Genomic DNA, 26,702 nt, shown 5'->3' with positions numbered 1-26,702 from the left:
TTCTTTCCTCTACATGCAAAAAAGGTAAATGCCCGGTACGTTACCTGCCTCATCTGCCACGATGTACTCTCCAGAGGAACCGAAAAAAAATATAGTTATGGTAATTATACCATGCATCGTCATATGGAGAGGTGGCACCGATTAATTATAGTGCTGCACAAAAGAGAGATTTGGAGGACAACCCCCGACCTGCCAGTACATTCACCAAAGAAGTGGCACTGACAGCATCAGAGGCAAGGGAAACGGTCCCAAATATTCAAAAGAACTTTGGAAAGATTAAAATGACATGTTTAGATTGTGGCAAATTAATTTCATGTGGACAGATGAGTGTTACTCTAATAAATACAGCATATGAACATCATCATAGTCGATGGTTGGTGGAGACATTTTGACTATATCCTGGACCTGCCCGTCCTCGCCCAAAATGGCGCCGGAATAAATGGGACTCGTAACTCCTTGTTGTGTACTGGTTGCACAACCTTGATATCACGAGATACGTATGCAGTTTTGAAGCACATGGCGGGCGGGGACGAGAATTGATTGAATATTTCGACATCCCTATTGATATTAAGTTCTGATGTGTTATTGATTACTGTACTATTGAAAGTTCGAATTAACGTCACCCATGGTACTTGCCCGCAAATGTATATCTAGATCATTCTATTGTAACTGGCCCTGTCGTATTTTAATTATAAAATGTACGTCCACCGATTCCGCAACTGTTAGACACCTTAGTTCTTGCAACCTAATGGCCCGCCCGTTACGTTCCTCTACAGTGTAAATGTCTCCTCATCATATACGATTACAGTTTGCTCCGTGGCCGGCCCACGTGGTTATAGGCCCGTATTTGTATACTGACATTTTCACAATAAAGGTTTTTAAAAGAAAACATGGTAGTAGTATTTACATTGGTAAAGTTTTTAATAATAGTCACTGTTTTCGAATCAGTAAAAGGCAAGTGAAATAAAGCAGTCCAATTACATGAAGGGTAAAAGGTATAATACGCAGGAACGCAGTAAAGATAAATGGTCAAGGGCTGTTGTGTTTTCTACTCCTGCAACATAAAGTGATCGATAAGAATCTGATATTCAGGCGTATCGGTGACTAAGACAGCAGGCCGAGCCTCTTTTGCTCAACGGCTCCGTCATGGGACGAAGAAACGCCCTTTTTCTCGAAAAAGGAATATATTTTACTTGCAGGACAGTTGTAAATTTTCCGGGAAAGTACATTAGCCTGGAACATTATAACATATATGTTTAAGAAAAAATAATGTTCGAAAGTAATAAAAAGCGTAATTTTTAGGGCATATGACCAAGCCGTTCATCATTAGAATAAGAAAAGTAAAATGAACCAATGAAAAGTTTTATTAACAAGTCACATGACCTGTTATGCTTACGTTACGCGCTGCGCGCCGCGCCCCGGATCGCTTCCGGGAAGCTGCGCTTCCCGCACCGGAGCACTTCCGGATGCGCTAACGCGGCGCGTCATATGACGCATTACGCGACAACGCAGGTCCAGAATATAGTCAAAATGTCTCCACCAACCAGCGGTCGGAACACAACCCCTTTCAGCAGGCTAAATAGTTCTGTTAAATGACAACAGAAGGGACAGGCAACAAGAACCATCAGTCAAAGAGGGGAGGGCAAGTTCTTCTCTACCGGGTCACGTTGGGGCGCTACCGGAACTGATCGAATTGGTAGTCTACAGTGTTTCTGGATGTTTCAGACTGAAGCTGGCGTCAGCATGAGAGCACCACCATCTCGTAGCTCCGTCGTGGCCATTCCACGAGCAATCATGGCAGCCGCTCCCCACCAGAAGCCTGCGGGAGTCGGGGGCCCCCAAGACTTTTGTAGAATCTTCAAGGCTGAGGGGACGCTTTCGAGAATGGAGCCCAAGCCCTAGCAGACAAGCGTCCGAGTTCCAAGGTGTCGCAGGGCCATTTTAGTGGACCACGCCCAAATCTGAAGAGCCGGCCGCCATTTTGAGAGTCCTGTGGCAGCCGCCTATCGCTGCACCGCAAGAGCGGGAGCAACTCAACTACATGGTGAGCGAGACGCTGTAGTCGCAAGAGCGGGCGGTAAACAGCTGAATAGCGGAAGAGGCACAGTGTAGCAAAAGCGGGCGGAATGGCAACTGAAAAGGTAAAGGGGTGCCCCACTACAGCGTGTCTTTAGGTCAAACGGATTGTGGGACAAGGTCAAGAATGGAAGAGTCACCAAAAGGCAAAAAGTTCCGCTTGACCCCGGGAGCCGGCCACCTATGTCGGGGGCGATCTCAGGCCACACCAGGGCAACACGACTTGGGGAGGGGGCCGGAGCCAAGCGCCCCCTCCGAGTCCGCGCCATCACACCGTCCCTCGGGGGCCTCCGTCAAGCGGTTCAGGGAGGCACCGCATCACATTGTTTTCAAATGCAGTCACGTCCTCAAACAGCCCCCACTTACATTGAGAATAGTGAAGCTGTAGCAGGTGCAAATAAGCTTCAGACAGTCTAACAAGCACTCCTCAAAACTTTGAACTATCAGAGTGCATGAGTTTCATGCTCGATCGATTGAGCTAGCCGGATCGGGCAACAAAAAGTATAAAATAGTTATGTAAATAGTTATTTAATAAAATGTTTTACCCTGTTACTTTGCTGGTGTGTTGTATATATTTGTAATATTTGCATAGAGTTTATCGTTATTTTGGGCGGGGTGGGTGGCGGAGCCGAGCTGTCTTGCAGCCATCATGGTGTGGAGCTCAGTTCATCTCACTAGTTTCGTATTTCTCATGAGGGGTTGTTCCTAATGTTTCTATTTTAGCGAGGTCAAAAAGAGATCCCATTAATGGCCTACTGATTTTGCTCGATTCCTTTTGTTTTTTTACACGATTTTTCACTATCTGCAAAGACTAAACAGAGTATTGCGACTCTGTGCTTGTTTGTAAATAGAGAATGAACCAAAGAGAACCAATTCTAAAACAGTAAATGCTTGGATAACAATCAATCAAATGGAGAGAGAAGCAGGCACGACGGATTACAACGGGGGCAAAGGCCTGCGTTCACTACCCTTCACTATCTGCAAAGAGAGAGTACTCCTAATAGAAATGAGGGGGGGGGGGGCAGCATTCAAAGCAGATCAGTGTGCATAAACACGAAAATGTTTTTACTTACCACGTACTTGACATTCGACAGCTTATGATATTTGCTATTAAAAAAACATTGAAATTCACTGAAAAAACCATAGGTTATAGACCATATATAGTTAGGAATTAGCATTTACAAAACCTTGAAAATTCTCTGAAAAAACCATAGGTTATAGACCATATATAGTTAGGAATTAGCATTTACAAAACCTTGAAAATTCACTGAAAAAACCATAGGTTATAGACCATATATAGTTAGGAATTAGCATTTAAAAAACCTTATTTTACTCACACAAAACCATTGAAATTCCATATATAGTTAGTTGCACTAACTATATATCGCGCAATCCACTGCTGATGATGTCACATATTACATCATTCATGACATGGTCAGTGACATCACTGATGACAATGGTTTTGTGTGAGTAAAATAAGGTTTTTCAAATGCTAATTCCTAACTATATATGGTCTATAACCTATGGTTTTTTCAGTGAATATATATATATATATATATACATATATATATAGCTATAGATATAGATAGATAGATATATAAATATATATACGTATATATATATATATATATATATTTCAAAACAAAGGTTGCCCTCTAGGAGATGTCACACACATCGGGGTACACGCACACAAATCCTCAGGCAGCAGTCAGGTCAGCAGGCTGCTAGCGTTCCAATGCCATACGCGTTTCGAGCTACTACAGCTCTTGATCACTGGCGGCAATGAGGAAAAACAGCGGGCTTTCAAGAACGTTTGATTTATTTCAAATAAGAGTCCCGCCCTAGTGGGCGTCACCCAAGCAGCATGCTGGTTCTAGTAGTCCATAGTAATGCCTTGGAGACTCAAAGTTCATTAACCAAGTGGGCTCCGCTATTCTCCTCATGTTAAAATAATGTTCCCTGTTGGGTGGAAAGCAATAGCAGTGTCCGCCTTCCGTCTGCCAATATATTCCTATGGTTCAGGCCCCCTCTGCCCAAGAAGCACTCGTGTCTTCAAGTGCTTCGGATCCACTTTGACAACGTCGGGGCATCTCCACGGCCGGACTAGCCGCTTAATATTTCAAAACAAAGGTTGCCCTCTAGGAGATGTCACACACATCGGGGTACACGCACACAAATCCTCAGGCAGCAGTCAGGTCAGCAGGCTGCTAGCGTTCCAATGCCATACGCGTTTCGAGCTACTACAGCTCTTGATCACTGGCGGCAATGAGGAAAAACAGCGGGCTTTCAAGAACGTTTGATTTATTTCAAATAAGAGTCCCGCCCTAGTGGGCGTCACCCAAGCTGCATGCTGGTTCTAGTAGTCCATAGTAATGCCTTGGAGACTCAAAGTTCATTAACCAAGTGGGCTCCGCTATTCTCCTCATGTTAAAATAATGTTCCCTGTTGGGTGGAAAGCAATAGCAGTGTCCGCCTTCCCTCTGCCAATATATTCCTGTGGTTCAGGCCCCCTCTGCCCAAGAAGCACTCGTGTCTTCAAGTGCTTCGGATCCGCTTTGACAACGAAATAAATCAAACGTTCTTGAAAGCCCGCTGTTTTTCCTCATTGCCGCCAGTGATCAAGAGATGTAGTAGCTCGAAACGCGTATGGCATTGGAAAGCTAGCAGCCTGCTGACCTGACTGCTGCCTGAGGATTTGTGTGCGTGTACCCCGATGTGTGTGACATCTCCTAGAGGGCAACCTTTGTTTTGAAATATATATATATATATATATACATATATACGCGTCGGGCCTATTTCAAACACGCAACTGCCCATACCAACTAACGCTTTGGGGAAGGCGCACGCAGGCTCGGTGCTACCCGCTACTTGGACAACCCCATGGAGCATACTACATATATATATATATATATATATATATATAATAATAAGCCATTTGTAAAGCGCCTGGCTACACAAGAACAGTGTGTCCCCACGCTAACTGCTGATAAATTTCGAGAGGCAGATGTTAATAAGCCCTAGGGAGGGTTTACGTGGTAGGGAACAGAAACGTTTTGAGTGAGATATGTATTATTGACTTACGAGGGGCCACCCTGCCTGCTCTGGCATGGCAAAGTAGTTTGTGCATAGATATTACTGCTGTCACTGCCATAAGGGTATCTTTTTATTTCATTCAGTTTACATCAATATTAATGATGCATTTTACTTTGAAATGTGTGAATCCTTGATGGAAGAATCTCCAAGTCTCCATTATAGTATGTTGATTGTATTCCATTTCAACTAATGTAATTCTTGGAGTGTGGTTTGTGATGTTCTACAAGTCAACACGTTAAGCAAGCACTTCCAAAGCCATTGTCTTCATCTTATCAATCTGAAACCTGGTTTATTGGCCAATGTACTAAGGGGATAATTTATGAGAGGCTTGTGCCGACAGAGCTTCACATTTTTTTTTACGCTCCAGGGACGCAAGCCTCTCAATCATATCCTTGAGGTGACGCAATATCACTCTGCGTGGCTTGGCATGGCCTCATAGGTATTGAGCCCAGTCCAGCCGCAGAGTATGCACCACCCGTTAACGTGGGGGTCACGGCAGTGAAGTAGCAGCCGTACATGGAATCGAGGACGGGCCCACTTGTGGAGACCATACAGGACTTGATTGTGTGCTTTCCGTACTACACTTCCCAGAAGTCTCACTGGAGCCTCCCATCGACGGGCGAGTTATATAATTGGAGAAGTGTAGCGGGTGCGCACACCGCTTCCGTTAAAGCCCCTGAAGAGAAGCAGATGGAGCTTCGAAACGCGTCGGGCAGATCCATTACGGAGCGGCGTCTACAAGCGGATCCCCGTCCTCACCTACACATAAATAAAGCTGCTGCTCGCGTGCTACTCACATGGTGGACAACCTTGGAGCGTGAATCTATATGCAGCAGTCCAGCCGCAGAGTATGCACCACCCCGTTAACGTGGGGGTCACGGCAGTGAAGTAGCAGCCGTACATGGAATCGAGGACGGGCCCACTTGTGGAGTCCATACAGGACTTGATTGTGTGCTTTCCGTACTACACTTCCAAGAAGTCTCACTGGAGCCTCCCATCGACGGGCGAGTTATATAATTGGAGAAGTGTAGCGGGTGCGCACACCGCTTCCGTTAAAGCCCCTGAAGAGAAGCAGATGGAGCTTCGAAACGCGTCGGGCAGATCCATTACGGAGCGGCGTCTACAAGCGGATCCCCGTCCTCACCTACACATAAATAAAGCTGCTGCTCGCGTGCTACTCACATGGTGGACAACCTTGGAGCGTGAATATACATATATATATATATATATATAATAATAAGCCATTTGTAAAGCGCCTGGCTACACAAGAACAGTGTGTCCCCGCGCTAACTGCTGATAAATTTCGAGAGGCAGATGTTAATAAGCCCTAGGGAGGGTTTACGTGGTAGGGAACAGAAACGTTTTGAGTGAGATATGTATTATTGACTCACGAGGGGCCACCCTGCCTGCTCTGGCATGGCAAAGTAGTTTGTGCATAGATATTACTGCTGTCACTGCCATAAGGGTATCTTTTTATTTCATTCAGTTTACATCAATATTAATGATGCATTTTACTTTGAAATGTGTGAATCCTTGATGGAAGAATCTCCAAGTCTCCATTATAGTATGTTGATTGTATTCCATTTCAACTAATGTAATTCTTGGAGTGTGGTTTGTGATGTTCTACAAGTCAACACGTTAAGCAAGCACTTCCAAAGCCATCGATCTGAAACCTGGTTTATTGGCCAATGTACTAAGGGGATAATTTATGAGAGGCTTGTGCCGACAGAGCTTCACATTTTTTTTTACGCTCCAGGGACGCAAGCCTCTCAATCATATCCTTGAGGTGATGCAATATCACTCTGCGTGGCTTGGCATGGCCTCATAGGTATTGAGCAAGACAAAGAACCGTAAGGCGCTGACATGACTTACTCTGCATCAAAGAGGTATTCCATGGGCGTTGTGGTGGGTTTTCCCACACAACAGTCATGGATTTTGAAGCTGCCCCAGATTTACTTAATCACGTAAACCTGGGGCAGCGCAACCTTACGCCTACTCAGAGCCGGCGTAACGAGTAGAAATATTTGTTTTTCTACTCGTTCTTTCCTCTTTCAATGTGTGCTGCAGGAAAATGCCTCTCTGGGTTGTTTTTGTGCAGGATGTGCCCCTTCCTGCACAAAAACAATCCTGCCTTCAATAAAGGCACCCTTGCATCATGGTGCAAGGGTGCCTACATTGGCACTAAGGAGCACATTTTGCTACAGAGCAGGAGGAAAGAACAGGAATGCACTGAATTTCATAAATACGGTGCATTCCTGCTCTTCCACATTGGGGTAAGGAAACTCAGCAAGAGGACTTGCAGTGCTGCCCTACACCCATTCCTCATAAATGAGGCCTTAGTGCACAATACTGACCCTAATGATCCAATCTATTTCATGAGGGAACCTTACACCTCTCTTGTAATGGTGTCTTTATACTAGGTTCAATTTTGGCTAACTTGCTTTAATATACAAAGAGTCAAATTTATTTATTTCGGTTCAATTAAAACCATTAAAGTACATTGTAAATCACATTAAAATTATTTGAATACAGTTGATACAGTTTTGTCTTCAATTATCTCACTTCAGCATGGTAAGGAGCATTTATAAGAATAGACAGTAGAATTACCTAACCTCAGTTCCGCTATTAAAAAATACAATACAATAAATACAATAAAAGTAGGCCATGATTGTTTCTATAAAATCATTTATGTGGAGTGCTTCAACCAGTATCCGTTACTCAGTATTGTCACCATTGGATCATAAAATGCATGTGCATGGCTTACTAATAAAAAACACAGGCTTGAGTACACATATTCATGAGTTGTTAAAACTTCAACCCAGCTTTAGTTCTTATGAGACTCACAATGAATAAATATCTGCTTATACTGCTTATACTGAAAACAATTATTTGGGATGTATCTGTTTGCAATTGAATCACCTGTGGCTCCTCACGGCCAGGCTTTGCTCCGCTGTTTGTCCTCGGCCGGGCTTGGCTCCGCTGTTTGTCCCTTGCTCCGCCGGGGGACGCAACTACATCCCCCAGCAGCCCCATCGCAGCAAGGACGCCGCCGCCGCATTCAGGAAGCGCGGGAGGCGCATAAAGGAGTCCACGACGTTGAGTCCAGCGGGAGGCGCAATCGAATCACCTGTGGCTGCTCACGGCCGGGCTTTGCTCCGCTGTTTGTCCTCGGCCGGGCTTGGCTCCGCTGTTTGTCCCTTGCTGTGGGTGCTCCTGGCCGGGCTTGGCTCCGCCGGGGGACGCAACTACATCCCACAGCAGCCCCATCGCGGCAAGGACGCCGCCGCCACATTCAGGAAGCGCCGGGAGGAGCATAAAGGAGTCCACGACGCTGAGTCCAGCGGGAGGCGCAATTGAATCACCTGTGGCTGCTCACGGCCGGGCTTTGCTCCGCTGTTTGTCCTCGGCCGGGCTTGGCTCCGCTGTTTGTCCCTTGCTGTGGGTGCTCCTGGCCGGGCTTGGCTCCGCCGGGGGACGCAACTACATCCCCCAGCAGCCCCATCGCGGCAAGGACGCCGCCGCCGCATTCAGGAAGCGACGGGAGGCGCATAAAGGAGTCCACGCCCCCTCGTCCCGCGGGACGCGCGCGGGTGCGCCCGGGAGAAGCCCGGGACAAGGGCGGGACCGTCTGTGGCCATCTGGGGCAGGAGGAGGCAGGGCAGGGCCACAACCCCTGACAGTTTGGCCTTCGGATTTAATCATCTTGTAGTGAATGCCTAACATCTTGTTTATTCATTCTTTCTTTTATATTGATTCTGTCTATTGAGTAAATGGCAAAATTGCGCTCTGCTAAAACTCCTGCCCTAGTCGGGACTTTGGACAATTATATGGTCAAGATGGTCACAAAGATAAATTCTGATCGTCGTCTGTCGCTCAGCCGGATTAGCCCCCCTGCCTCGCCCACAGTTGACCTTCTTGCTGTAGACAATATTGACATTGATAATGTGAATGAGGGCGCCCCATCTGTTTCTCACCTTGTACTATTAGATTTTGACACTGCTTCTACTTCGGCGGACATTCCTGATAGCAATGATGTACTGTCATCTTCTCCCACTGTTGTTCCATCCTTGACCCGCCGCCCAGTTAGGGCTTGTAGAAGACTGATTAATAAGCGTGGGGGGCAATGTAAAACCAAGAAAACTGCAACCTCTCAGCCTTCTCGGGCGGAGGTAATGATTGATGATAGTACTGAGGGGGGTTACGAAGCTGTGAATAATGACCATCTTCAGCTATTCGCAGACATGCTGACCACTAAAATTGAGTTAATGATTAAACCCCTAATAGCAAAAGTAGATATGGTGACAAAAGAGGTAGCCAGATTAAGCACACTCCTATCCCCACCAGCTCAAGCGATCACTGAAAATAGTACTAATGCAAATCAGAGTGACACTTCTGAGGGCGCCGTAGCAAACAGGAAGGGGGTTGAGTACAAACTAGACCAAGTCTCTAAGGAGGTTTCTAGACTTGAGTGCCTCTTGTCCACACATTTGTCACGGACTAAACTGCCCCAGATTATTGGACCAGGAATAGCTGCCACGGCAGCGGTCTCTGGCTCAAATAGCGGCAAGGGGGTCAAAGGTACATCCACGGGTCAACCTGCTACCTGTGTAAGTTCTGCCCAACCTCTGTCAAAGCCTGATACCATAGCTTCTATCTTACAGAAGAAAATAGCCGCTAATAAGACAGGGCACAATAATTTGGGGGGATAATGGGGAGGAAAAAACCTGTAGTTAATTTACCCCCTGATTGTGCACCATACACAGTGGTCTTAACAAATGTCCCGCCAGTAGACCCAAACTCTTTTGAAGCACGGGATGAGTTGACCAGCTCTCTAGGCAATAAAGTCATTGCTTGGCTAAATAAATACTGTGGGTTTCCCACCGCTTTTTGTAATGACATATTGTCAGTGCGCAGGGTTGACTGGATTGGCACCTCAAGAAAATCATGCAGAGGCGACTGTGTTATTGTAAATTTAAGACACCCGCAGCACGTCGCAACTGTCTTGTTAAGGGCGGCCTCCTTACCGGTCATCGAGGATAATATAAGTGTGCGCCCGTTGGGGTATTTTTATAACCATCTGAACATGACTCCTACTCCTAATTCTTATGTTGGTCATCAGACCCCTACTTACCCCTCAAACAGGCAGGCCTTTTTACTGGGATGCCCCAAGAACACCAACCATCTGTGAATATGGACTCATATTGCTATAATCTGTGTTAGCCTAATTCACAATCACTTCCAATTTTGCCCTTGTTTAACCGGTTTGCCCCTCTATCATCTTTAAGTGAAAATGATTGAGTGTCCACCAATGAGGGTTCTTCAAATGAATACTGTCGGATAATGACCTGGAACATTGCCGGTATTAGGGCCAAGGTAGGGATCGATGAATGGACTAAACTACTGAAGACCTTTGATATTCTTGCATTCCAGGAAACCTGGGACTTAACGAACAGTTTCTCTTTGGATGGTTATACACATTTTTCTGTACCTGCTACTAGAGGAGGGGCAGGCAGACCAAGGGGGGGCTTGTTAATTTTGTTTAAATCGTCTTTAAAAGGGGTGTTAACACAACACAATTCCGGCTCCAAAAACTGTTTGATTGTCGAATTTAATCCTCCCTCTTTTTCAAACATTTTGTTTATTAATTTCTATAATTCTAGTCCTAACGATGACACTAGGCAGAATTTGGATATCATTGAATCTTTTTTGTCAGTCTATAGAACCAAGGTAAAAGAGTTCGAAGTTATTCTTTTAGGTGATTTTAACATTCATCCCTGCAATCAGTCATGCACAGATCCTTCAGAAGAGGGGCCTTCGCACTCACTATTAACACACTTTGAGCATTCTACTAGGGGGGAGACCCTTGAATCTTACTTGAATGCTTGGAATCTGTATGAATCTAGTTGCGGGGAATTTGATAGTAGAACTCCTACCTTTAAAGGTAATGGCAACGGTACTGTAATTGACTATATATTTATGTCTTGTCAGATTTTAGAGAGGGTGGTTCACTATGGTACTATGGTCTCAGTATTTAGCGACCATAACCCTGTAGTAGCGGAGTTGTTGTCAAGTGCCTTATTTAACCAGAGTGGGTTAGGGGGGAATAGAAGTCAAGATGTGGTGTTAAAGGACCAGGGTCGCAGATTGAAGTGGTCTTCTGTTGTCCCTGAGGATGTTCTTCACGCTGTCCTGGATAGCACTGAAAATGACGTGCTAACATGTTTAGATACAAGGGCATCAAATCCTCAAGTTATGTCTGCCTTTGGTAATATCTGTAAAACCATTGACATCAGCCTGACAAATAAGAAAAAACAGTCTAAGCCTAGGGAGAAAAAATGGTTTGATCATGCTTGTTCAAGAGCTCACACTGTTCTGCTTAAGGCCCCTAAAGCTGTCCCTAAAGACCGCCTACTAATAACTACATTAAGATCTTTATATAAAAAAGCCTTAGAAAACAGGAAGAAGGAGATTAGGGAAACTGCCTGGTCACAACTGTCTGATCCTGAGATTGCTAAAAATAGTGCTGATTTCTGGAGGGTAGTCAATCAGCCCTTCTTTTCAGATAAGGATCAAGCTTCCCTTGAATTAAATATCCCGGCTTGTGATTGGATTGATCACTTTGAGGCAATATATTCGAGCAACCTAGTTGAAGATCTGTCAGATGGTCTTTCTTTTTCTCAGGAGGTGCAGGGCGTTGTTTTGAGGCTTCTGAGGTGGAGAAGGCCATCGATCAGACCTTAAAAAACAAAGCCCCTGGGCCGGATGGAGTCCCTGCTGACTTCTTTAAAATGGACCCAAAGTTTTGGTCGAGGGTGTTGTGTGGTGTTTTTAATGCCATAACTAGATACAGTATTCCGGCATCCTGGAAGGAGTCTGTAATTATTCCCGTATTTAAGAAGGGAAGTAGGGTAGACCCGGCATGTTATCGCCCGATATCTCTTATTGATTCATCAGTAAAAATTTTGGGCAGGGTCATCCTACTTAGACTCCAGACATGGCTTGACGATCGAGGGGTCTTATCCAACCTGCAGTACTGTTTTAGAACTAAACGGGGTACCATGGACCAGTGCCTTAATCTGCAGATGTTAGTGGATAAATACACCAGGGCAAAAGATGGGTCGTTATATTTAGGGTTCATGGACTTATCTTCGGCCTTTGATCTCGTGAACCGTACTAAATTGTGGCACATTCTTGTAGATCTGGGTCTTGATCGAGCACTTGTAAATCTTCTCGCCGACCTCCACTCAGACCTCCAGGCTTCCGTCAGGGTTGATCCAGGGGGGCGACGTACTAGTCATTTCAAGTCCAAAAGAGGGGTGAGACAGGGGTGCATTTTGGCACCCCTGCTCTTCACAGTTTATATCAATGCCCTTGAATCCGAGTTAAAAACAGCAACACCAGACATACCGCGTATAGGGGAGACCCTTGTTCCTGTCTTCCTGTACGCGGATGACGTGGTGCTTTTGTCCCGCACAGGACTGGGACTTCAGCGGTTACTAGACGCATTTGGGCTTTTTATGACCTCATTAGATCTCAAAATAAATGCCAAAAAATCACAAATTATGATGGTGGGTAAAGGTTCACGCTGCAAGAAAGTTAAAACCTTCTATTGTAGCAAAGTAGAAATGCAAAGAGTATCGACATTCCCGTATTTAGGAGTCACGTTTGAAGATAAGGGGAGTTGGTGCTCCCAAATAAGAAACAGAAATAGTGCCCTAGTAAGAACATCTTCTGCCATTTTGAGTTTCAGCAGAAGGCTGGGGGCTAGGCCAGTCCCAGCCCTTATGTCCATCTACAACCCCAAGTGCGTGTCTGTTGCAACCTATGGCTGTTCACTATGGGGATATGGATCGATAGACTGTCTTCAGGCTTCTGAAAATAAATTTTTTAGATCAGTCCTGTCTGTACCTCAGTCCACACCATCTTATTCGGTTCATTCTGAACTGGGGGCCGAATTTATAGCAAACAAAATTCGAGTGGCCCCTTTAATCATGTGGCTTAAAATTTGGCTTAATAGTGAACTATCTTTAAATCAGGCCATTTTGAAAGACTGTCTTTTACTTGACAACATCCATAAAATTAAGTGGTTAACCTACGTTAAAAATGGCTTTAGCGCTCTGGGTCGACCTAACCTCTTTTCCTCACCGGATTCTATATCCCGGACTGATATCGTTAGAACCAAAAGTGATATGCTCAAGAGGCTGTCCTTATTAAGAGAGGAAAAGGAGCTGATAAAACCTTTGGTTAGAGCACACATTTTGGTTGCAACCTTTCCAGGCCCTGAATTTTATCTTACCTTGGTTAACCGCCCCTTTCATAGGTTTTTATTAACTCGCTTCCGCTTCAATATGATTCACCTGATATTAGGTCAGTATACAACTTGGTGTAAAAAGGCAGGGTTTCTGCAAGTAAGACGAGCACTTCTTTATTTGCAGCTGTTAAATCATCCCAGCATTGTCTTTCACGTAGCCAACTATTTGGTGTGTGCGGTGCGCACCAAGAAAAGACTCATGGAGAATGAGAGATTGGCAACATTGTTGTGAAGTTTTGCATCTAGCACTTTATTAGTTAAATACTACCATATATCAGGAACTAGGTTGATGGCGGTATGATGATGATTTTTAAATATTTTATGACATATCTTTTTATGAATTTAGTGATGATCTTAAAAAATTTTATTCTTTTGCTTTGTCTTTTATCAAACTATGATATGTGGTTTTTAAATTTAAAGATGTATACTTTTAACATTGTATAATGTGTGTATTTCTTCATGTACCGTGCCTTTTTTGATATTGATTTATCGAATAAAGATTTTTGACTGACTGACTGACAAAATATTCTTTCTGCCTCTATACAAATCCTAATATTCATGTATCTACAAATGGGTTTAATCCACTTGTTCCTGGGTTTATCGTATGCTGGGCAGAAAAATAATACATGTAAATCCTTTTCTTTGGTCTCATTTTGGCATAATACACAGAACTCATTTTTTTCTCTGTCGTAGTTACTAACCCATTTTGATTTGTTCACATTTGTTTGTAGCACGCCGCATCTAAACTTCATTTATAAGGATTTGGCTAATTGTGGGCGCACCTCATCCAAAAAGGACTTTAAACTTGCTACTTCTTTGAAAAGAAGGAACTTTTTTGTTAATGTGCCAGTTGCCGAGCTAGGTAACACACTATTTTGAATGTAAGCCCAGAAAGTGGATTTTAACATTTTTCTAGAGAGTAATATCAACTAGGTTGGGTCTTCCCAAAAATGAGATAGACCTAGTTCCCTAAACCAGGAAGAAACATGTTTGAGCCACGGGATGTTCCTGCTCTAATCAATCTTTAGGATCTCCTCTAGGCCTTCCTTATAATGCGTCAATTCAATGGTTGACCAGAGTCGCACCCAAAATAGCTGAGGTATTAACATACACCATTTTCACCTCTGGGGATAACACCATCAAAAAACAAAAGAACATGGATTGGGTTTTTTAACGTATTTTAGTACAGCACTGTTTCTAAAGATACTGCGTCCAACCTGCCTCTCCTCTAATTTAACACCTCCTTGTCGTTACTGAAGTCCTTGCCCCCAAACATGTATATTCCTAGCAATGGCTCTGTAACTCTCCCAAATTCTGGCCCTCCAGCCAGTTTCTGCATAGAGGGCCCATCTGGTACTCTCTTACGCTAGGTGCTCGGTAAGAAAGTTACTGTAATGCGCTTTAGGGTTGAGGGATGTGCTGTATAAATACATAGACATACATGGAATACAATGTGTGCGAATACTCCTACGAGAGCCCAGGTTCCTACCATGTGATGCCAGGCAGAGAGACTGCCAGCTGCCTATTATGATACAGCCCTAGGAATGCCAAGTGCCCTTGCCAGGGAAGCACAAGTGCCCTGGGTGGGTCAAAGTCATTACAACTACAAGAAAAAATAACATTAAATAGGAAACAGGTGTCTGGACAAGCCTATAATAAAATGGTAGGAAAGGCTTGCGGTTTGAACCGTTTTCTTGTTGACTTTAGGCATAAATTCCTGGATATCAGAAAAACTATATTTATAGCTGACTCTTTTCCTCTCTGTGTAATACCTGATGCCAGCGCGATGTTTGGGGAATAAGAACTATATGCCATATGTACTAACACATTTTCCCATAGACACAGATTAGCAAAACCCCTTTCGTGTAATCAAAGTTTGATTTAACAAGTTTAAAAGAACAGATGCTTGTGTGTGAGCTCACAACTTAGATCCACATAATTAACACACAAAACTCACAAAGACCCCACACTGGTATGAAGGGTGGGGCAGTCAAAGCAGGAAGTGACAGACACTGCCTTAAGTTGGATCCATTCCTTCGCTAGCAATCTCCCCTACAAGTATGAATCACCTACCACAAGGTCAGATCTGATTTTGTGCAAAGTTGTTTTTACATTGGCGGCTAGTGACATTTTAAAGTGGTAGGGCGTACGGGCAGACAACCAATTTAGACTGATTGATTAGATTGCCTATGAGATGCCCTGGCGGAATAGTGCATTCTCCGGGGTCCTCAGTGAGGGGCTCTTGGCTGCAGTGGGGTTAGAGGGAGACAAGCGAGGAGACAAGGAGACAAGCGAGTTACGCATTCACCCTGTCTGGCACTGTACATCCTCTGGGGCCCCCGAAGGGTGGCTGGGCTTGGTGGGGGTTGACATGAGGAGAGCCAGGCTAACCAGTAGCACTGTCAGGCACTGTACATCCGCCGGGGTCCTCGGGGAGTGGTGAGGACCGCAGGGGAGCTCCAAGATGCATTAGAAACGGTATTAAACAGTAACCTGGAAGCATTCACTCTCCATCACCACTCATAGTAGATGCCCAGCTGCCTTTTCTGGCTCTGAGGACCACGGCATCCAGTGACTGTCTCTAGGCCGTTCATGCCTGTCCGACTGGTTCTGATGGGCCCTGTGGTCAGACAGAGGGAGAGGAATTACCTTGGACCATCCATCTTCACTCGGGACCTCATTTAAGATCAAGGGAGGGTCGAGGCACGAGGAAGGGACACGAAGTCACGGCCACTTCTGCTCAGGGAACAGGTTCGGTGGCGTGGATTAGAAGAAATTAACTGTTTGTAAATGTCCAATACGTAAGTGTAAACTTTAGAATGTAACACTTTAAAACCCTTGGGACAAAGTACGTGACATCTGTAGAACTGTAAAACATGTGCATACCAAACAAGGTGGGTTCTTCCTTACAGTTGCGGCAGGCGGGTATGGGGTGGGGGGGTGGAAATGGGGTTGTCGCGGGGGTCCTGCGCCATCTCAGCTTTTGGATGGGTCCTGAGTCCTGACTCCAGCCCTCCTGGTTTTCGAATTCCTGAAGGCAGCTCTCATCGTCATCAGAAGAAAGGCAGCCTCCCTCCCTTCCCTCTGCCAATCACAACACTGCAATGGCAGCATTGTGATTGGTGAGGCGCAGCGGAGAGCGCCTCAGTCGGACCATTTCTTTATGTAGCAGCCTACATAGAGAAAAAAATAAATGGCATTGTCATTTACATTGCCAATATCTTAATCGTTAAATAAATGGAATTGTCATTTACAATGCCAATAGCTTAATCGCTCGCAAATGCCTGACCTATTGCATTTACACCCACACAGAACCACACACACAAAGCCACCCACACACACACACACAGAGCCCCACATACACACAGAGCCCCGGGGGCAGGGGAGCAAGCACAGCCAGGGGGCAGGGGAGCAAGGACAGTCAGGGGGTAGGGGAGCAAGCGCAGCCAGGGGGCAGGGGAGCAAGCACAGCCAGGGGGCAGAGGAGCAAGCACAGCCAGGGGGCAGGGAAGCGGACACAGAGCCACACACACAGAGCGCCACACACACACACACAGAGTCCACACACACACAGAGCCCCACACACACAGAGCCCCACACACACAGAGCCACACACACACACACACACACAGAGCCACACACACACACACACACACACACACACACAGAGCCCCACACACAGAGCCACCCACACAGAGCCACCCACACACACACATAGCCACCCACACACACACAGAGCCACAGACACACATGGCCACCCACCCACACACAGAGCCACCCACCCACACAACCAGTTTTCACTAGAGGAGGTGCGTTCCCTCTTTGATGGTAAAGGCCACTTGCAGCCTCTTCCCTTTACTGGGGTGAGAGGCAGGGAGCTTCCATTATGATAATGGACACTTACCAAAAACGACATAAGTCAAAATACATGTGTTCATACAGGTGAAAAATAAAGACTGTGTGCAGAAGTCGGTAGTAGGCATGTGTGATAAAATGCAGATATTACTTTACCGTTGGTGAGAAGCTGAGGTAAGACTTTCTACAGATTCTTTGTTAGCTGGGGATCAGGAGGAGGGAGAAGCAAATGATGTGAAGACTACAGTAGCCTGACAGATGTGTCCGAAATTGTAAAATTACCCCGGAGCCCTTCAGGCTCGAAATGCGGAATGCCTGCTGCCCCCGAGGTTGGAAATAACGTGGGAGCTTCGTTGGAACGGCCCACTGCCAGTCGGGGATGCTCGGTGATGGGTGCGAGGAGTCCCGCACCTCCCTGAAACCAACAACCCGGGTCTTGCACTCACCGGGTCTCTGCAGGCGAGGGCCCCTCTCTCTTTCTTGCTTCTGTTGCGGGGCTCTCTCACACTGCGGTATTCTGACGGCAGAGTCCCCGCAGCCCTTCTCCAGCCATGGCAGTCCTGTGAAGCGTCTCCTCCCTGGGAAGACTCCGCCGCAGCGCGGCTTCACGTTTCCTGGTGCCAGCCTCTTCTTCTCTCGCTCCGGAGCGCGGGGTGGGCTCCTGTCTGCTTCCGGCTTTGGGAAGAGTTCTTCTGGGTCGTCGCGGGCAGCGCGGCGGCCCGGAGGGAGAAGAGAAGAAGAATCAAGAGCTATAATGTTCACCGTATTGAGAGAAGCCTGCAGATCCTTGGATGCAGCTTTCACATTAGTTGATCTCTAGGTTCACGATACTCAGATATGTAGATGCCGGTGATGCCCACACTTGAACTTTCACTGATTAAAAAAACAAAAAGGTGTTTTACTATGGAATGACGGATTTATCGTTTGGAAATGATTTTAAGCTCAGTCCCAGATCGATGAGCAATTCTTTCTCTGTGACTGTCACGTATCTTTCGAATGGGCATGTTTTTAAAAGAAACTCGAATTCTCCAGATGAAGCCCGAAAACATTTCTGATTTGATATGCAGATGGGGTGATAGTAATTTCCGACAAACTAGTAACCATGTGCACTTAATTAGCAAAATCAGATCCAAAGAACAGACAAGGGTGCAATAAACGTGAACTTTTTCTACAAGCCTATTGAAGTGGACTGATTTTTTACCTGAAGGAAGTTTTGCGGCTAACAAAGAGACCGCGAGCAGCAAAATGGCGCCCGCAAATCTCCAAAAATTTCGGATTCGGGGGCGTGTTTTTGGCGTTCTGAGTGACGGATGACGTCACAGTCGAAAGAACGCAAAAAAACAGGCCCCCGAATCCAAAAGAGACGGGGCTTTAAAGGAGTGACGACCCTCTCCTCCAATGGCTGTCCTCCATTTAGGAAGCCAGCCAATGGAGGAGAGAGGCGGGTTGAAGCCCCCATACTCCAAAACATTAAATCTCCTCCCGGAGACTGCGCAAGCGCAGCCTTCGGTCCTCGGCCTAAAAATAGGGAGAGTGGGCCATCCTGTTCAAAGCCGGGGGGGAGTGGCTTGCCCACTGTTGTGGTAGTGACTGTTTAGTCGGCCCCAGGGCCAACCAAAATATCACTACCTACAACAGTGTGCAAGCCACTCCCCCCCTACCCTCGAGCAGGAACGCCCACCCCCAACCAGGCACTTCTTCTTTCTCAAAGTAGGAGAAGCAGAAACATAAATGGTGGTAGTTAATACCATTTATGTTTCTGCCTTCTCGCACTGCGGGAAAGCAGTGGCACGACGCCCCCACGCCCCAATGGGGGAGCCGCTACTGGTTTTCACCATTTTTCTTCAACGCCTTTATGCTTCCACCGACGTAGGTGAAATGGAACCACCCGCTGCGTATGTACATGGATGACTTCCATATTCTCATAAGGCTGGCAAATGATTCAGCAAGCCAACCAAATTCCTCAAATTCATACAGCTATGCAAGAAATAATCATTAATCTCCGGAGGCAGAACCAGAACTGAAATCCTAGGGCATGGTGTGACACTCTGAGCCCCTGCATGTTCGAATGGCCCAGTACTCTTAGAGAACCTCCGAAGATCACTCAGAACACACAAAACATCTAGAAGATGTCTTTGATTCTGAATTCTGCCCTCCCCCAACGCAAAGGCATCAACATAAAGTTGTTGATGCTACAGGAAACTCTCCGCCTCCATCTAAACCTGCAAAATGTGGGGCTATTGCGGGCTCTGGTACTGACACTCTCTGACTATTGTGACATCCTTTAAGAATTTGTTTTCATCACATTGCATGGTTTTACCCTCGCAGTAACCCCAGATTCCTGCCCCATACAATGCTGATGAAACACATGTAGCATTGTAGATGGTTACCAGTTCCTTAATTCTTCTGGGGCCCCCCAACTTAGTGGAAAATTTGAAGATGCTGTTTGTATTACTATTCATCTTCAGGCCTATGTTGTTAAATTCTAGTGTCCATTTCCCATCATCTGAAAATGTTATCCCCAGATAACAACATTTCTTTACAGTTAGCAGCTTCTCGATATTGATAAAAAAAGAGCTTGTTGAATTGGTTTTTTTGCCACATGACATGGCAACAGTCTTGCTTTTATTAATTTTTAATTTCCTGCCCTTTATAAATTCAGCAAAGGTATCTATGAGGCGCTGTAGTCCGATTTTTGTAAGAGATATTAAACGACGTCATCTGCATATAATAGAATTGGTACCACCTTGCTGTCAATGCGCGGGGCATCTGCTGAAATTTGGCCTAGGGTTGAATCTATTTGATTAATAAACAATGAAAATAGAAGAGGAGCTAATACACAACCCTGGCGTATGCCTCTAGTAACTTTAAAAAAAGGGGTACATTCTCCGGATGGGCCATATCGGACTTTACAAGACAGCATTTGATAGAGCCTCCCTAAAAAGTGTACTATTTCCTTGGGAGCGCCTAAGTCCAATAGGATCCTCCATAATATGGCATGGTCCACGAGGTCGAAGGCGCTACTCTAGTCCGCAATGTGTGGCATAAACACGGGTTAACCCAAGAAGTCACTGGGACCTGGGCGATGTATTGGTATAAACAAAGTGGTCCCAGTTAGGAGAGAACAAATAAACACAATTTATAAACAACAAAAAATAAAAATAAATATACAAATAGGTATAACACTGTTGTTTTTTAATCACAACGTGTTTCGTATAACAATTATTCATACATTAGACAGTACAATAAAACACTTTTCAGTGTGCCCCTAAGAGAGTGAAAATGGGGAAGGGTAGTGATGGGATGGTGAAAGAATGAGATCTTTGGAAAAGGTCAGCAAGACCAAAATATACCCAAATTATTATACAGAGAGTTAAATCATCTCCTACTTAAAAACATCATGCCTCAATGAAAAACAATACTAATAAATGATAATAGAGGCTGAACACAGGAAAAAGTGTCGACGTTTCGACCCAGTTGGAATGCAGGCGTGGATAGACCTTGCTAGCGGGTCTTCATCAGGACAGGGGTAGTGGAAGGTGGGGCAATAGATCTGCCAATGGCAGAAAGCAAAAGAAAGGAAATCTTCCAAAAAGTCGTAAAGAAATTCTATGGGAACTAGGCTTCAATTCTGGCAGCAATTCTGGCAGTAATCTAATTTTGCCAAAGCTGCCACCCAGTCTCGCTAATTCGTCTTTCAACAAAACCACGGGGCAGAATTTTGGCAAAAAGGCGGTGTAGTGGCCGCCCCTGAGGTACCACTTCTGATCGTAGAGTAATTTACAAGCCTCTGGCGGAAATCTAGCAGGGCTCTGCTCGTGACAAAAGCCGAGGCGAATGGTAGCTAAGTTATGGTCCCAAGTAGGGCGGTCGTCCTCACGCCCTCGGGGCAGATTCAAACGGGAAAGGGTATTGTATCCGACCCCGAGGTAGTAATAATGAGCTGGGATCAACTTTCCAAAGTGTCCGTAGAATTGGCTTCCTGAACCGTGATCGTGAAAATTAACGCGCGGAGTTCCGTCAGACAGCCATCATCTCTAGTCCGCAAAGCAGAGAAATAAATTCCCCTCCTTTGCGACAGTATATTTATTTATCAAGAGGTCAAGGTTGACACATTGCTCTTTGGTGCCTAGGCCCTTCCTAAAACCATATTGTACCTTAGTTAAAATATCCAGCTCTTCAGCCCAGGTTTCCAATCTCCTTAGCAAAACTCTGCTCATCACCTTGATGGAGGCATCCAACAAGGAGATAGGGCGGTAGTTGCTCGCCTCGGATTTGGATCCTTTTTTAAAGAGTGGTACTATTATCGATTGGCCCCAGGAAAGTGGGATTTGTCCCTCTGCTGCCATGTTAAAAACCCTGGTTAGGATGGGTGCCCATAGATCCATTTCGGTTTTATAGAGGTCTATGGGAACTCCATCCGGTCCAGAAGCTTTACCACATATCCGGTCCAGAAGCTTTACCACCTTTACTATCGATTAAACCATCATATACCTCATCTAGGTTAATCAACAGAGGTAATGGGTACCAGGTGGACGTTTCGGGTGTTAAAAAATCTGGGGTATTCCTAGCTGGGTTAAAAATCTTCGTAAAATGCTCAATCCAAGCATTACATTCAACATAAGAAGTTAATTCAGGTATGCTATCAGACTTTAAAAAGGGACTGTTTATAATTTCCCAGTAAAGTTTGCCATTGTTTGTTTCTGCTGCAAAATTAAGATTTGTCCATGCCTCATCCTGAAGGCTTTTCTTCCTGTTGGAAAGGACTACCTTGTAATCTAAACGTAATGATGTTATGGTTACATTGTTGCGAGGTTTGACACTCAATGCTTGTTTTAATGCTTGCAGAGCCCGTGTACAATCCCCATCAAACCAATATTTTTTCTCTGCCCTCTTCATACAGGTTTTCCTGGTAAAAATCTCATCAATGGTCACATTCATTTTGGCAAATTCATCAATTATATTACAAACAATAACTCCATCGCTCAGGCACTTCTCAATTTCAACTCTGCATTTAGTCACCACCTCTAGATGTTTTGTTTGAGGATCGATACCGGCCCATTTGATTCTCATCCCATTTGTTCTGGTGGCTGTGGCATTGATGACACGATTATTGTCAATTGGTTCTTTATTACCCCAGCACAACAGTGATATATGGATACTGTTATGATCGCTTAATTGTTGTTCCATAACCCAAAGATTTGAATACTCGATGTTATTAGAAAGCAGAATATGATCGATACTAGTATTAGTATTTCTGCCTGTATAGGTTGGGCAAGGGAGATTTTCCTTATACTTTGAACTATTCAATAGATCCAAGTCAAATTTTGCCAATAGTTTGTTCAGAGCCATACCATAAATGCAATGGGAGAAATGAAGATCATCCCCTGCAGCTCCGACACCAGACTCCTTTCTAAGTCCACAGGAGTTACTTGTTACTTTTAGCTAATGGACATAGCTTGATGTTAAAATCGCCCGCCCATAGAATAGTTGCCTGTTTTCGGGATACCGCTAGGGTATTCTCAAATTTACTCTCTAGAGGAAGTAAGGTTTTCCATCTATTATTATCGAATTTTTTATTATAATAGTTGATCACTATAAGATCATTGCCTTTGCTAAATTTGAGACGAAGCACCTGATTATTGATCCCATCTGAACTGTAACTTTTAGTTTGACATGCAGTTAGTTTATTTGATATCAATAGGAGGAGACCTCCCTTTGCGCGTCCTGCAGCAGAGTTAGCCGCAGGTAACCAGTGGGAGGAGTAACCCTCTATAAAGATAGGTTCTTTACACCATGTGTCTTGGAGACACATAATGTCATGACCATCAGTGATAAAACCCTTCTAAAATGGGGTATCCAACTTTTTCCTAAGGCCCGCTATATTCCAGGTAACTAGACTATAGCCTAAATCTTGACCTATGATAATATTTGGTTGTACATCTATAGAAGGGAATGGTGAATCTACAGCTGAAATTGTGGATATTTCTGGAGGAGTTTGAATTGGAATTTGTACCTGCTTGGGTTCATCAGGTTGCTCATCCATGCTGGTAGCCAGCGCAATGGGGCTTCCTAATTCTAATTCCCCAATGTCCAACTGTAGAGAGTTAAGCAAAGCCCCACTACTGGATTCGTCTTTACCAGTTGACTGTAACCCATGTGGGAGCCTTTCTAACACCGTCCCCGCAGGTGGCCATTGTCAATCATTGGACTCCAGAGAGTCGAATGCCTGGAATCTATTTTGTGTTGGGATTGTATAGCGCGCCAAGGGAGCAGTTATTTTACTGCAAGTAGGGTTTTCATCGATACATAGTGCAGAATCAAATAAATGCCTGTAAAAATATCCCAAAGGGAGGAGAGTCATGTTAAACTCCCAGGGCGATGGGGGTGGGGCCAAAGCAAGACTACTCTTTGCCCAGTGTGGGGATCTGTAATTAATAATTATACAGTCCCCCTCGTACTTTTTTCTTAGTGGGCCCACCCAGCCTACCCTTTGTGTCATAACAATCTGATTGGCTCCTAGTTCAGGGTAACTACAATTATTGGTGAGCCAGTGTAAAGTTGTATTTTTAATTGCATCATGTGTTTCTTTTTGGCCCTTACTCAATTTTGGGACATTAACTAATACTGCTACATAGGCGATACATTCTGGTGGTAGATTGATAGAAGTTGGGATTTGTTTATCGATGCTTGTGACCAGATTGGTGCTAGGTCTAGTGACGCGTTCTGGCGTAGGTTGTTTCCTAGTTACTTGATTAGCTTGGCAAACTGGAGGTAAAGATTTTGGTCCGACGTTCTCACTAACGCATGCATCACTTCCAAGTGGGGGATCTTGATTATCACTACTAGTCTTAGTTATTGCTGCTAGTCTTGGTTGAAGCAGTTAGACTGCCTACTGCATCCCTATACTTAGACAGAAGTCCACCCAATCTATTAACCTCCGCAGACATCCGGTCAAGTTTTGCCACTAGAGGTTTGATTATACCCTTTATCTTGGAATCAATAATGCTAGCTAGGAGATTAAGTTGTTCTTCATCCATTTTTACAATGCCTGCTTCCACTGGGGTAATATCTTCCTTATCTAAATTTTTAAGTGGTGTAGCTACTTTTTTCCTAGAGGTGCGTGTACCCCCGTGCTTAGTCTGAACTTTTCTGCATGCTCTGACCACTCTGGCTACAGGGGTCGGAGGATGATGTAGTATAATGTCTATAGAATCGTTCAACTCAACTTGGGTAGAGGTAGACTGCTCGGGTATTACCCTATCAGATACATCAAGATTGATAGAATTGCTACTATCATCCTGTATTACTGCAGCAGGAGAGGTGCATATAATAGGGGGTAAGGGATCACAACACAACCCTAGCGACTGTCGCCTTTCATTATTAATTTTGTGAACGACCTTAACTAAATAGTTATCCAAAGTGCCAAGTGCAGGTGAGGCATTGTGTTTGGACATATTTAAAAGCTAATGAAACCAAAATATGGATAACCGAAAGAAGATTTTGAATTAGTTGCACACTATATGCTAAACCGCCACCTAATGGCACAAATACTTTAAAAATAGCACTACAGTTAGTCAAAAACCAAATATAATGTAGAGTCTCACTGCATAAGTAGTAAGGGGCTGCGTCAGTCTCTGAGGAACAAGGTTTGTGGCCCAGCCCTGCCGCGTTCTGCCCCGGACGGCCACAGACGGTCCCGCCCTTGTCCCGGGCTTCTCCCGGTGCCGACCCGCGCGCGATCCCACGACGCGGGGGCTGGTCTCCTTTTGAGGCGCCTCCTGACGCCATGCAAAGCCACGCATGGTTATGTGAGTGAGTGTATGAGGGCTTGTATGAGTGAGTGGGTCTGTTGCGAGGATGATTGGTTGAGCAAATGGGTTTGTGACTTTGTATGCAAATGAGTGGTTGTGCAAGGGGCTGTATGGGTGAATGTATGGTTATGTGACTGGCTGTATGGGTGGGTAACTGGTTGTTTGAGTGGCCGTATGGGTGAATAAATGGTTGTGTGAGTGGCTGTACAAGTGGGTGAGTGTGTGTATGAGTGGCTCTATGGAGGAGTGAGTGGGTGTGTAAGTACTGGTATAGGTCTGTGAATGGGCATGTCAGTGGTTGTACGGGTGTGTGAATGGGTGTGTAAGAGGCTGTATGGGGATGTGAGTAGGTGTGTGAGTGGTTCCATGGATGATGTCATCAGTGATGTCATTTGAGATGTCATCAGTGATGTCACTGACCATGTCATGAGTGATGTAATATGTGAAGTCATAAGCAGTGCATTTCAGGGGTTTAAGTTATAGTTAGCTCAGGTAACTATAAATGGCAAATTTCACTGGTTTTGTACGAGTGAACTCTGACTCTAACTATAACGGCCCTGTAACATTTTGTTTGTTTCAGGGAATTTCAAAGGTTTTTTAAAATTTCTATTTGCTAACTATAACATCATTGTACCCTTTGTTTTTTCACTGAATTTCTATGGGTTTTTAAATGCTAATTCCTAACTATAACATCTCTGAGTGTTTTTTTAACTAGCAGTCACGTTTGCAGAGTGGTGGAGAAAGAGGCTGGGTATTCGACCAGCTCTCAGGAATCCTGCTGTGTAGGACTTACAGGGGGTACCAGTAGGGCTTCTGGGCCCCCAAGGTCCCTCAGGAGTTAAGTGGACTTCATCCCCCAACCAGTAGTGCACCACAAGCCATGTTTGCAGAGTGGTGGAGAAGGAGGCATGGCCTCAGAAGACTTCTTAGCAATCCCACTGTGTGGGACTTATTGGAGAAAACAGGCGGGGTAGTTGGCCCCAAGGACATCCTTGAGGGGCAACAACCACTCCTGTTACCTCGAGTAAGTCCCACCCAGTGGGATTGCTGAGATCTCTGTAGGTGGCCATGCCCCCTTTTTCCACCAGTCTGCAAACGTGTCTCCTGGTTTGCTACTAGAAATAGGATGAAGTCTCCTTGGCTTTTGAGGGTCCTTGGGGGACAACTACCTCCCCTCTCACCTCCAGCAAGTCCCACACAGTGGGTCTGCTGAGAGGTTTTCAGTGACCACTCCCCCTTTCTCCACCACTCTGCAAACGTGCCTCCTGGCACACTACTAGTTGGGGGGTGAAGTCCCCTTGGTTCTTGGGGGTCCGTGGGGCCAATTAGCCCTCCTGTTACCTCCATTAAGACCCACACAGCCATATTGCTGACAGTTCATCAGAGGCGACGCCCCCTTCACCCACCACGTTGCAAATGTGCCTCCTGGCACACTGCTGCTTTGGGTAAGAATTCTACTTTAGTCATGAGGCCCTCAGCAGACAAGGGAACCTCATTCCCCCACCCGCAGTGCGCCAAGAGGCACATTTGAGGAAGAGGGCATGGCCTCAAAA

Source organism: Lissotriton helveticus, chromosome 3_1 (assembly GCF_964261635.1).
Source record: "Lissotriton helveticus chromosome 3_1, aLisHel1.1, whole genome shotgun sequence".
Taxonomy (NCBI): Eukaryota; Metazoa; Chordata; class Amphibia; order Caudata; family Salamandridae; genus Lissotriton; species Lissotriton helveticus.
This window is presented reverse-complemented; position numbering follows the sequence as displayed.